This window comes from Montipora foliosa, chromosome 12 (genome assembly GCF_036669935.1).
Source record: "Montipora foliosa isolate CH-2021 chromosome 12, ASM3666993v2, whole genome shotgun sequence".
In the NCBI taxonomy this organism is placed as follows: Eukaryota; Metazoa; Cnidaria; class Anthozoa; order Scleractinia; family Acroporidae; genus Montipora; species Montipora foliosa.
Window position 1 is genome coordinate 7,235,822 of NC_090880.1, and position 12,500 is coordinate 7,248,321.

General features: G+C 39.3%; 1 long non-coding RNA gene across 2 annotated transcripts in view; it reads right to left on the minus strand.

Moving 5' to 3' along the window:
- LOC137979268 (uncharacterized) overlaps positions 1–12,500 on the minus strand; it is a 42,698-nt gene that overhangs the window by 19,547 nt on the left and 10,651 nt on the right. For both annotated transcript variants that reach the window (XR_011118288.1, XR_011118287.1), the window contains exons 2-4: positions 3,349–3,424; positions 2,881–2,934; positions 1,943–2,016 (exon numbers count right to left, since the gene is read on the minus strand). This is a non-coding gene — a long non-coding RNA (uncharacterized lncRNA). The remainder of the gene's footprint in view (positions 1–1,942; positions 2,017–2,880; positions 2,935–3,348; positions 3,425–12,500) is intronic.

The following is a 12,500-nucleotide window of genomic DNA, read 5'->3' on the forward strand; positions in this document are numbered from 1 at the left end:
TGCAAATGCTTTTTAATTTATTTCCCCGCATTAGCCTCCATTGCAAGCTAGTTCCAGTCCAATACTGAGAATACGAATATGGTCTATTGCAGTTGGAGTATGGGGTGATTTTTTCCTTGCAACTTGCAACGCAACGTTTGTTGCGTTGCAAGTTGCAAGAAAAATGTAACATGGCCTTTACCAAACCAACAAAGAAATGACGGCTTGGGAGAACCAGCTTCAAAGAACAAACTTCAAGGTCAACAAGAGCACTAAAGTTTACTCCAATTCTTTTGCCGGTGGATACCGTTGTAATACTTGCGAGAAGCCCATGCATTTCCACTTTCAGTCGAGGATGATTCACATCGACAATCTTAATTTTTTTTTCAGTTGTGTATTGCGTTCCATGCCATTAGCATTAGATCGGTTTGAAGAATGGAATAGTTTCTGATCAGTTTTGATTTTAGTTTCAAAAACTGAATATCGGGACATTCGCTTTTCGTTAGTTTCAGTTGAAGATGGTTTCATTTCCGTTTTCATGGTTGTTGCATTTCCAGAATAAGCCTTTACAGGTATATTCGTGATCACCAGTTGCTGATGGTTTGAAGTCAGATATTACCTGCGGGTTGAATTCAAGTAGAATTTAGTCAATCGACCCTCTTGACGCTCGGAAGAGGTGGTTTTTGTTTTTTCAGGAAGAGTTTGCTGTGTCACGGAAAGCAGAGTTGGTTTAAATTGGTTTTCCGTATACATTGAACACAGCTGATTATTCAGAGTTGACACTCTTTCCGAGCTTTGCTTTAACCGGCACCGAAGCAAACGATTTCACATTGTCGCCCTTGTCTTGATAACTTGACCTTTCACGTACAAAATAGGCTTTTCGCAAGTATCACAACGGTATCCAACAGCGAAATGATGAGAGCAAAATTAAGTGCTCCAGGTGACCTTGAAGTTTGTTCTTTACAGTTGTTTCTCTCAAGCTGTCATTTCAAGTCTTAAGCCGGCTTTGTTGGATCGCGAAGGGTAAAATCTCAAGACATTAGTAGTTTGATCTGTCGCTGTGAATATCGACGGTCATTGTCGCATCCCAAACACTGCACACCCATGACTACTTCTTAAACTCGAACGATTTATATTTCGAGCGGAGTCGACTGGTTTGTTTTGCCCCTGCCTATCCCAGAAGTCTTTGCAAATGTAGAGGAAAACAAAGGGGTCTGGGGACGGGCAACTCATTCATTGGATAAAGAAACTACCCAGAATACTGAGTCGGGACACTGAGAAACGAGATGAGTAGTCAGCAGATTTAAGTTCTTAATTTGGGCTGTGATTAAAGTAGGATAAGAACTGGAAAATAGCCAAAAAAAGTAACTGAAAAATTTAACCAAAATTGATAATAAAGAAAGAAAAAGGTGTTTAAGAAAAAAGCAATAATAAAATAAATAAATAGTACCAGCTAGTGACAGAACCAAAATTGGATCGGGTTGAATTTAGGACAGAATTGAATTAAGAATACAAGGCTAGCATCAAACATACCTACTTAAAATATTTCTACACATTGTCCGCGTGAACAGGCACAAAAAAGACACTTCTGATTCTTCATCCATGTTGAAGGACCCAAGAAATGCAATATGAAGTTAAATTTACATAATCAGTTCGGATGTAAACAATATAACAAGTTGATCTTGATGCTACAAGTCCAGTATTATGTTTAGGCGATATACGTAGAAAGATGTTCTCAAAAAAATCCTTCGGCAGCAAGTTATTATGATACTGAACTGAACATGAATTGGGCTGTATAAATAGTCAACAAATCCACGAGTTTAACAAGGCGTAATTGAAAGACATTATATCATGTGAGAACACTTTCGATATTATTGCTCTGGACCTTTTTCAAGGGGACCTTAACGTGCGGAGCAAATTGACTGACTTTTATCGCAGTGCGGGTTTTCTCGTGTCTACCCACCGGCTTGGTGAAGCTTTCGTGAGTCTATCCTGTGTTTTGGTTCGTATGTTTACTTGTTTCAGTTTATGACGAATCTATTTGAAATGAGTTATAAACAGATTGTTAGTACACAAAATAATTGAAAACTTAAATGCTCAAATACAATATTTCCCTGGAAGATTCAGTTCACCTCATTCAGCACACAGGCACCGCTTTCTGAAGTGTCAATACTTCTGCATCGTTTGCAATTTTTTGAAATTGTAAGGGATCGAATCATTTTGCTTGATAAGATAGTTTTCAGTGAAACTGCCACAAACCGGTCAATTTTGAAAGCAGGATCATATTCTTCTGCGATGCTCGCCTGGCTAAAGGTTTGTCTACCCGGCCAAATCGGTTACCAAAAGATTTGATATTGAAGCAATTTTGATAATAAGTCACAGTGCTTAAGATTTCTATTCCTATGTTTAACGCCCCTCTGCTTCACTCCTAGGCCAAAGTTGACGTGGATGGAAAAAGGCGGACCATACGTTAAGCGAGTAGAACCGAGAATCGAAATTATTAACTGCAACTTATTAAACTTTTATTCTTCGATATCCAATCCATAGGCTTCTGCCTGTGAGGCTTTGAATGGATAAAATACAGATTAACTAAAGACCTTTTTAAGGCTGTAAGTAGGGTAACAGAAAACAATTTTGTCACGAAACTAACCGCATGTTAAGCTTTCCTGTTGTGGTTCAAAAATGTGAATTCGAAACCGTGCAAAAGAGTTTTCTATCTTTATGATCAAATCCTTGCTTAAATCGAAGATATATACACTGATTGTATCTTAATTTCAACTATGGTACCCTGGCAAGTTAAAGCTGTCATTCTTGCAAAGGTCTGCTTTCTTTGGTCGAGGCTGACATAGCAGTGAACACGACTAGACTGAGTCAAAAGGGACTGAAATAGTTAGTACTTACACTGTATTCTCGTCAAGTTTACTCGTGCCAATGGTTCTCGCTCCTTCTTATCACCTAAACGACGAAGCATTAAACCATTTTATTACTCGATGCACTCGTCTGTCATCTCCTGCCATCACGTTGTGGAATATCTCACTTATGAGCGACAGCTTTTGTACAGCGACGTTTTTGAAAAGTAAATTTGCATTACTGGTCTCAACCCACCATTAGCTGGTGACATTTATTACGCCCAACATTGCGCTACAATAAAGTATCCTTCATCATTCCACACAGCATGGTTTTTATATGAGTACAGAAGAGAGCCTTGCTCGATTCTGTTTTTCTACATTTCAGCGAAGAAAACCAAGCATTTTATTTCCCTTCCTCGAGATGTAACAAATATTTTGGCTAGTGGTTTCATGTGAGGATGTCAATTTTACTTATTTCACAGACGAAACGTTAAAAATTAAATTGAAAATGTGTACTCACTTGGCGGATCGCTTAACCTGTCAGTCATCTGAGCTGGCGAAAGCAACACGGAGTCGTCAGCTGCTCGCATCAGTCACTGTTTGTAATAAGAGCTAAATTAATGAAGGAGAGTACAGTAAGAAGTGGTGAGCTAACCTGACTAAGCACGCACTCTGTATTACATTTGTTTATTCATCTTCCAGTCTTATATTGTTAAACGTACTACCTTCTCCTCCAATGACAAAACTGCTCAGGTAATTGCTCTACTGTAATTGTCCGACGTCTGAACTGGCACCGACATAACAAATAAACAACCGGCAAATTCACTGACTTAAAATTTTGCTGGTTTCCCAACAGCGGCAACAGAACGATAAGAATTGACCAATTAAAAGTTGGTCCAGAACCGTCCATCACGTTTTCAAATATTGTTATAATTGCGACATGAGGGGAGATATCGACCGTGAAACTCACCCTATTCGTCAGCATTGAAGGTAAAAATGATAAAGCGCTCCTCGATTCATTATAGCATAAAAACAGTGTACCGGCCCCTTAAAGGCAAATTAGCCAGTCTGCACGAAAAAAAATTTGTTCACTTTGAACCACCGGTTTTAAATGACTTATTTTTTTGAATCTTTGTTATATTCTTGATGGTATGAAATTAAGGCCTGGTATATTCCGACATATTTTCCCGTTTTATCTGTTGTTAGGAAACAGTAATCACTAAGACGAGAAAGAGTTGTCTACATTCATGCTAATATTAGAGATCTAGTCACGTGAAATTGCCTGTCAAAAAAAGGCACGAAAATTCTCATATTCTAAATTTGCTCTCTCCTATGACAAATTGCTGGATATTTGCAGCTAACTGAAAAGAACTGAGCTTAACTCAGACGGTCTAAGTTTCGATCGCTGATTTTTTGCCAAACTCAAGTTTCACCCTGAAGGCTAACTGAGCGAGAGAGATTAAGCATCAATTTTGCGAAAATTAAAACTGCAAACGTCGGACTAAAAAGTTGCGTTTTTTCCAGAATGAAAGAAGCTCGTTTGATATGAGCTCATTTCTTGCGTGTTAGCAGCAGCTATCCAGACCTTTCAAAAGAGAGAGACGAGCCGTTAGAATAAGGGGCCGATTACATGAGCCGGGCCAACCCGGTCAGCCCGGTATTACATGAGGTGAGCCAGCCCGGCTTATTATTGGGTTACCAAACCCAGTAGGAATCTCGGTTTCATTTCGTGGGTTTTTTTGTTGTTTTTGTTATTTTTTTCCGTGTCGGAAAAAGTCTTGCCTGTCACTCCCCTGGTAAGTGGTGTCTTTGTGCATAGAGTCTTCTGTGCGTATTTTGTTAGGTTTGAGGGGGCTGGGGTAATGCGTAGCTTGCTCTGCACAATCAACCTGTAATGGCGTCGAAAGTCATTGTAACGCGAATGGCGTTTTAGTACATCTTTAAAGAAAATATACCCATATGGAGCTCAAGAATGGAACGTCAAGACAGGTGGTGAAACATAAAGATCTGGAATCTTAAAAGCGACGAGTAATGGACTTAGACAGCGTGAATCTTTCGCCCGTCGAGCCGAAATCAAAATGAGCTGTACTTCTAATATTTCGCCAAGGTGGTGTTACGTACAACACTGAAACCAAATGGAAAATTCTCTGGTAACTTACGGGTTCAACAAAGACAGAGAAGGAATCGAACACCACAAGGAGATCTGTGATCTCTGTTGTGTGTCTCACAGTGTTTACTGAAGTCGCATCTATTTAAAGTTTGCCTGTCTGTCTGGCAAGTAACATTCATTTTGTACTCAACTCTGCAAAGGTTAAAAAAAATTGGAAATGTGACAGTGAAAAATTATTTGAATGATAGCTTGTCGTCTCTTTTGTGCTTTATTTACGGTCAAGGTTCTTTCGAAAAGGGTTTGATGTGAACTGTCAGAAATTTATTTAATTGCATATGCTTTGTGATTGTGTGTTTCGCTTGCACGCACGCAACTGAAATAGGAAGGGTTTCTTGCCTCTTATAGCAAATATGTTGCTTGTTTCAATAAATGTTTCACTGGAAAATATTTCTGTGAAATTTCTAGCTTTTGTAAATTTATCATGTTGTGTAATTTTCGAGCTTAGCAAATTTGCATACATGCGTTGAAATCTGATACAGGGAGAATTTTTGTGGTAACGCATAAGTCACGAAAATAAACAGGTCTGTTGGAAGCGTGCTTGAGTTTCAACAAAATGACCCCCAAAATCGGCAAAAGATTGTGACGCTGATGAATAATAAAGTAGCTGCTATTACCAAAACGATGAAATTGCCTGGTGATAAATAACCTTGTCTTGGAGAGTAAACTTTTGATTTTCCAGAAACAATGGTCAACCTCTGAGATAGCCTGCGTAGCATGGCGGTTTTGTTTGCTCAGTAATAAAGGCGGGCGAGGACAGAACCGTTCTCGCGCGCTTCGCGCGCGAATTTCGCGGCTTCGCCGCTCGTGCGCCCGGCTCGACAAAACCACCATGCTACGCAGACTACCTCTGAGAGTGATCTTTGTGTTGAATTCGAACATTTCTTGTCAAAATTTATAACAATTGAAAGAAAAAGAAAACTAACAAAAACAAAAACCCGGTATCTTGGCATCATTTGACACAGATGCTTCACTGTTTCGCGAGTAAACATGCCGCGGTAACTTGATCACTGCACCCGCTGAATTCGATGTGCGATTTACTCGGTGCAGCCAAAAGTACAATTACCACAAAACAACTAAAATCGCCCAAAATGTTTTTCGCTGATGGTAACTTTTTATATTCATGGTTCAAAATTAATGTTGTTTTCACGTCGTAAATTTTGTTACCGATGGCAAAATATTTTATTCTCGATCGACCGTCCTGAAACTTCCTTCTGCTCTTCTTAAAAACTGTGTATCCATATTTATTTACTTTTACATCAATATTTGTTTTGCATAAAGCAAGCCTACAAAATCTGTATCTTGCTTGATTCGCATTCGATAGCATTAAAATAGAATTTTTGGTCCTATGCTTCTGTTACTGAGTCGTATATTTCTTAGGTCGCCCATCCACCCCACCGCACAGGGGTTAACTTCAACTTTAAACAACTGTCAGGTACTGTCAGTACACGCTTACACTTGAGGTGGAAAGAAGTTGCATGATCAACATGTCAGCCCAGAAGTCAATGTTTCTCGATTCCCTTTTATTTTCTTCAATCTCTCTGGGTTCAGTACTTTGCTAGTAACCACATGTCTTCTCAAGGGGCTATTTATCTAGGACTTGATAGACAATACCAAAACAATGTCGTGTACTGTTAGACCTACATATTACGCAAAGACAACTGTCAACAAGTCATCCCAGAAGACAATGTTTTTCACTTCCCATCTATTTTCTTCAATCCTTCTGGGTACAGTACTTTGCTAGTAACCACATGTCTTCTCAGGCTATTTACCCAAGACTTCTACCATGGCACTACAATGATAGACAATACCAAAACAATATCGTGCACTGTTAGAGCTACATATTACGCAAGGACTACTTGAATCTCCTGGAAGACAACACACAGCTCAGTTAACATTATGGAATAAATCGCTGTGTTACTTCACTACCACACGTAAGCAATGCGTGTCAACTTTTTTTAAAGAGGACAGGAATTTCTTCTTTCTGACAAATGATTAATTCATAGGCCGGTAGCCAGGTATTCAACCTCAGAAAAGGATCTGTTTCGTCGTACGGACGTGTGAGGACCTGTGAGCCAAAGGGCCTCTGCTGGTATGACTTCTGGGTGACCCCTTAAATGGTCTTAATGACCCCCCAACTTGAAAAAATTGCCTGGAACGCTGCACGTACCACAGGCAACCCAGTGTACCCTCACGGAGGGTCTAGTGTTAAATTTAGAATATGTCGTGTGAAAAAAGATAACAACAAAAAGAAGAAGTGGAGAGAAGTTTGTCTCGCTATATCTTCTACATCTTTTATTTAAACATAACGCGGAGGTACAATTTTACACTAACGGAGGACCAATAAGGTGTTGTCTATGAAATAATAATAATAATAATAATAATAATAATAATAATAATAATAATAATAATAATAATAATAATAACAGATTCCAAACAATTTTCATACTGAGGAATGAGGCCAACTTCTGGGATCCGCTTTCCGCATGATAATATTCTCATGTTGGGGCGGGTATAATGTACTCATAAAAAATGCCGCGAAAAAGTAATTCCTAGCGATTTTGTTTCCTTTTGAAGCTTCAAAGATCGCATGTTTTTGTGCATGTTTGCTTGTCGATAATCTTAAGTTATTACAGAATTATTCACAGCTGTTCATCCTTCAAAACATGTTTCTTCAAACATGTGAGTCCAAAAATCTCTTCTTCCATACCCCTATCTACCATGATTCGCATTAAAATGTGTGGGATATCTTACATTTTTGGCATTTATGTTTGGGCATTTTTCTTTGAGATGTTGTCAAGCCCATAATTACACTGAGGTCTCCAATGTCACTGAACTACTAATACGTCGCAAACCTATATTCGTTAGACTGCTTGACATAATTATTTAAGCAAATAATTCATTCATTCTATCATTCTTAAAATAACTGCAATCCTTTCCCTGGTACTCACTTTCAAAATGAATGTAATACGCTCTATCATGCATTTGCGCTATTTTGGGGTTAATCTTAGGATTAATGGAATATTTACTGGGAAGTTGTTGAGTCGTTGTTCGGGTAGAAATCTTTTACAAAAGCACCGACAAAAAATCCAGGCAGTGGGAATCTTACTCATCCATACCGGTCGGATCATTGATGGAGCGTCCCAAATTACACCATTGAACAGTCCACTCAAAGATTTCGTTGGAGATTCCAGATAACCCCCTCCGTCGTGAACTCTGTTCTGTACAACTGGCGGTAATACAGAGGCTGGGCTGTTAACAAAAACCTCTGGCAAAAGCAAAGGCGAAGTGTCGCCCGCGTTGTTTCAATTTGTGGTAAAACCGGCCAGTTTGTTAGACATTCTGCGTTTCTCTTCAACGGGGTTGTGGCCGTAACTGTAAATTGAATTGGGGTCTGCACGTAGGCCTTGGCAGATTGTGCTAACATAATTTTTGGCATAACGAAATGCTTCCGTGAAGCATACACTGGGTTGCCTGTGGTACGTGCTACAGAAAATCAGAAGGCGCTGAATTGTGTGGTATTGAAATACAGCATTCCAGACTCTGAAGAATAACAAATAAAAGAGAAGCGATAAACATTGGCTTCTGGGCTGACATGTTGATAATTTTCAAGTTCCCTCACAACTTCTTTTCACCACAAGTGTGCCCTCTGAGCATCTGACAGCTTTGTAATACTAAACTTCACTGAAGTTAATCTCTGTTCAGCGGGGTTAGTGTTAAGGCTGGTTTCCATATGATCGCAGACGATCGCGAATCGCAGATCGTAGATCGCAGAAAGTTCTGCGATCGTCTGCGATCATATGGAAACCCACTTCTGCGATCGTTTGCGATCGTCTGCGATCGTCTGCGATCCTGCGATCGTGATCGCAGACGATCGCAGAAGATAGAACCGTGTTCTAGGATGGGAGACCAAAACAATATACCCCTCATAAAAGAGAAGCATCGGACCGGAAATACTATTAACGCTAACAAATGCGAACTCAGCAAGGTACAGATTTTGTTAGCTTGCTTTATGCAAAAACAAATATTGATGCAAAAGTAAATAAATATTGATACACAGTTTTTAGAAAGAGCAGAAGGAAGTTTTCAGGACGATCGCGGCTCGAGAATAACATATTTACGACATGAAAACAACATTTATTTTGAGCCGTGAATATAGAATATAAACAATTACGATCAGCGACAAACATTTTGGGGGATTTTTGAAACGTTCAATTTTGTTATTGTACGTTTTGGCTGCACAAATAAATCGCAAAATCGAAAGTGACATCGCCGGAATTCAGCGGGCGTCGTGATGAAGTTACCGCGGCATGTTTAATTGCCAAACAGTGAAGTATCTGTGTCAAATGATGGCAAGATACCGGGTTTTTGTAAGTTTCTTTTTCTGTCAAGTGTTATAAAGTTTGACAATGAAATGAGCGAAGTCAAAACAAAGATCACAATCGCCCAACTCTTGTTTATGCAAAGTCAAAATTTACTCTCCAAGACGCGTACGACGTTATTTATTCTAACCAGGTAATTCCATCATTTTGGAAATAGCAGCTACTTTATTATTCACTGCGTCACAATTCTTCACTGATTTTGGGGCTCATTTTGTTGAAACTCAAGCACGCTTCCAACAGGCCTGTGAACCCTTCCTGCTTACACAGCAATACTAAAAAACTTCTCCCATATCACATTTCAACCTTAAGCTCGAAAATTCAATACACAATTCAATTTCAATTCAATTTCAATTTCAACATGATATTATAATTCACAAAGGCAGAAAATACCATAGAATCCTTTTCCAGCGAAAAATTTATTGAAACAAACAACATATTTGCTCTTAGAGGCGAAAACCTCTTCCTATTTCATTGCGTGCGTGAAGACAAGAAACTCGATCGTATTAAATTACCATGTACTTCAGGTAAATACAGCTCACTTTGATTTCGGCTCGGCGGGCCATAGATTGCTGTCGAAGTCCATTACTCGTCGCTTTTAAGATTCCACCGCCTGTAAATCCAATTGACTTGCCATTATTGAGCTTCATAAGGGTATATTTTGTTCAAAGATCCACTATAACGCCATTCGCGTTACATGACTTTCGACGCCATTGCCGGTTAAGTTAATCGTTCTACTGTGTCCACCAGAGAAATCTACGCATTTCCCACTACCCTCTCGATCCTAAGAAAATACGCGCAGAAGGCTCTATGCACAAAGCCACCACTTAGCAGGGGAGTGACAGGCAAGACTTTTACCGACACGCAGATTTCGACTGGGTTTGGCAACCCAGTAATAAAAAAAATAAAACAAACAAACTAAACGCAGACCTCGACTGGGTTTGCCATAGGCAACCCAGTAATAAGAGCAAAATAGCATAATTTTTTAAACGAGCACTGCCACTACATAATAAGAAAATTTTACCACTTTTTGGAGCATAGATTCATAAAATTTAGTAAATATAGTGTATTTTCTACAGAAATAAATTAAAATTTGGTAGTATGTTCTTGGAATGCGTTTTTTAGCTGCGCTAATAGACCTTATTCATAAATGGCTTCTTTTCTCCAAGTGCAAATTAGCCTACCAAGCCTCATTTTAGGGCAAAAATTCTTTTCAATTCACTGTATGGTATCGAGACTTGGTAAGCTAATTTGCACTTAGATAAAAGAATTAAGGTCTATGGTAGTATTTTTGTTCTGACATGCTTAGTTACTAGGCCTCTTTTGGCGAACTGGAACTGGAGGAGTCTGGTACTCTGGTTTTCCCTTCCGGCCTCACGTGGGATTGTGTAAGCTACAATCTTAGACAAAAACCTTGAAACACTTTGAACATTCTCGCACCGTTTTCGTCCCTCTCGAGCTCTCTTTTTCAATGTTGTTGTAGCCAGTGAAACAGTAAAGTGTCGTCTCAACACTGTCCAGGGGAAAGGGGTGTTTCAAGGATTTTTGGCGAGGATTGTAGCACAACTGCCATACGAGTTGATACGACTCCAACATTTGGTGTCGTTATTGCACTCCTATATGCACAGAATCTACCAAATTTTGTGAGCGTAATTTCGGAAATCAGGAGCATAATTTGGGAATTCTGGCATAGTTTTGGCATAACATGGCAAAATTTCCAGCACTTTTAGTAGTATGATATGCCACTGTTAGGAGCACAATCCGCCAAGGCCTATCCACATGGTCAGTCAGCTTTGATATTTGAGTGGCTTAAATTCTTCGCGGAGGCTTTAGATGACTTTTTTGCGGCCGCTTGAATTCGTCACTTAATTTTCCGTCCAAGGTATTTCTACCGACGGGAACTGTTTTATGCCAAGCGTCTGACGTTGAGTTGTCCTCAGCCTTTGGCTTATTTCCAATACCCTTCCTATTCAAAGCCTTCTTCTTGACAGATACCATGTTGGCAACTGCATCAAATTCTTCATTTTTCTCAGTGTTGAAGTTGTCGGGCGATGGTGGACATGCCCACTGGAGGAAATAGCGGCGAAAATCGTTGCGGTTAGTTTGAAGCGACCCCGAGTCATATTCTTTGCTCTCGTCATCCTTTTCCGGTTTTTATATTTCAACAAAAAATATATATATATTTCAGCGGTTGGGGCCTCTCCGCTTTAGAAATGCTGTTAAGTTAATTTCTGTTTTGTACTTTGCCGAGTGCCACGACTGTAGTCGGCGAACATCAATACTTGTAGTTTTATGGTGTGTTTTCGGAAGCCATATTTTCTTTGAAGGCCTGTAGTTCATCGTCTGTATACTCTACGACTGAAACCCTCTCTTCCTAGGTTGCTGAAGAACTTGTGCTTTTTCTCTTCCTTCGGCCATTTTTTACTTTTGCTATAGACTGCTGTCGATTTCTCGTGCTCGTAAGCGTAAGCGGCTTCTTAGAAAATCTTTCGTGGAAATAGTAATTTAAATTTTAAAGCAAAGAAAATCTTCCGTTTCCTTCTTTCGGTCAGGTTTTTGCTTTGTAAAAGAAACGGAGACAATGTTTTCGACAACACAATTGTTTCCAATTTTGAGTGTGTTGCTATGTAAAGCTACGGGTCGCTACGGTTCAAATATCAGTCAGCTTCACTTTCAAGTCACAGTTCCACTCTGAATACCCTGCCTTGGTAGCCAATCAGAGAACAGAATTCTCCCAGCTATGCGAATCTTGCGTTGCATTATTCTTATAAAACCACGCAATAAAAAACAAGTGTCATCTGCTCTGCAGTATATTATATTGTAGTTTTTTTGTCTTTATTGTAAAAGGATTCATAATGGTTGGAAACAATGGCAAATTTGAAAAAAACAGTGGTGTTTATGGATATCCAAATCGCAACCCGTTAATATTTAAAAAGGAACAGGTGAATGAAATGTAAACGAAATATGAATTTGTACAACACTGAATATGCGGCAGTAGCCACGGTAACCTCTAGTTGATAATTTAGGAGACAGTGGGTTTTCAAACAAACAATTTGATTGGGGAAGTTGCCTAGGAAAATGGGGCACTACCTCACATTGCAACCTTTTTTGAATGCCTTCACATTT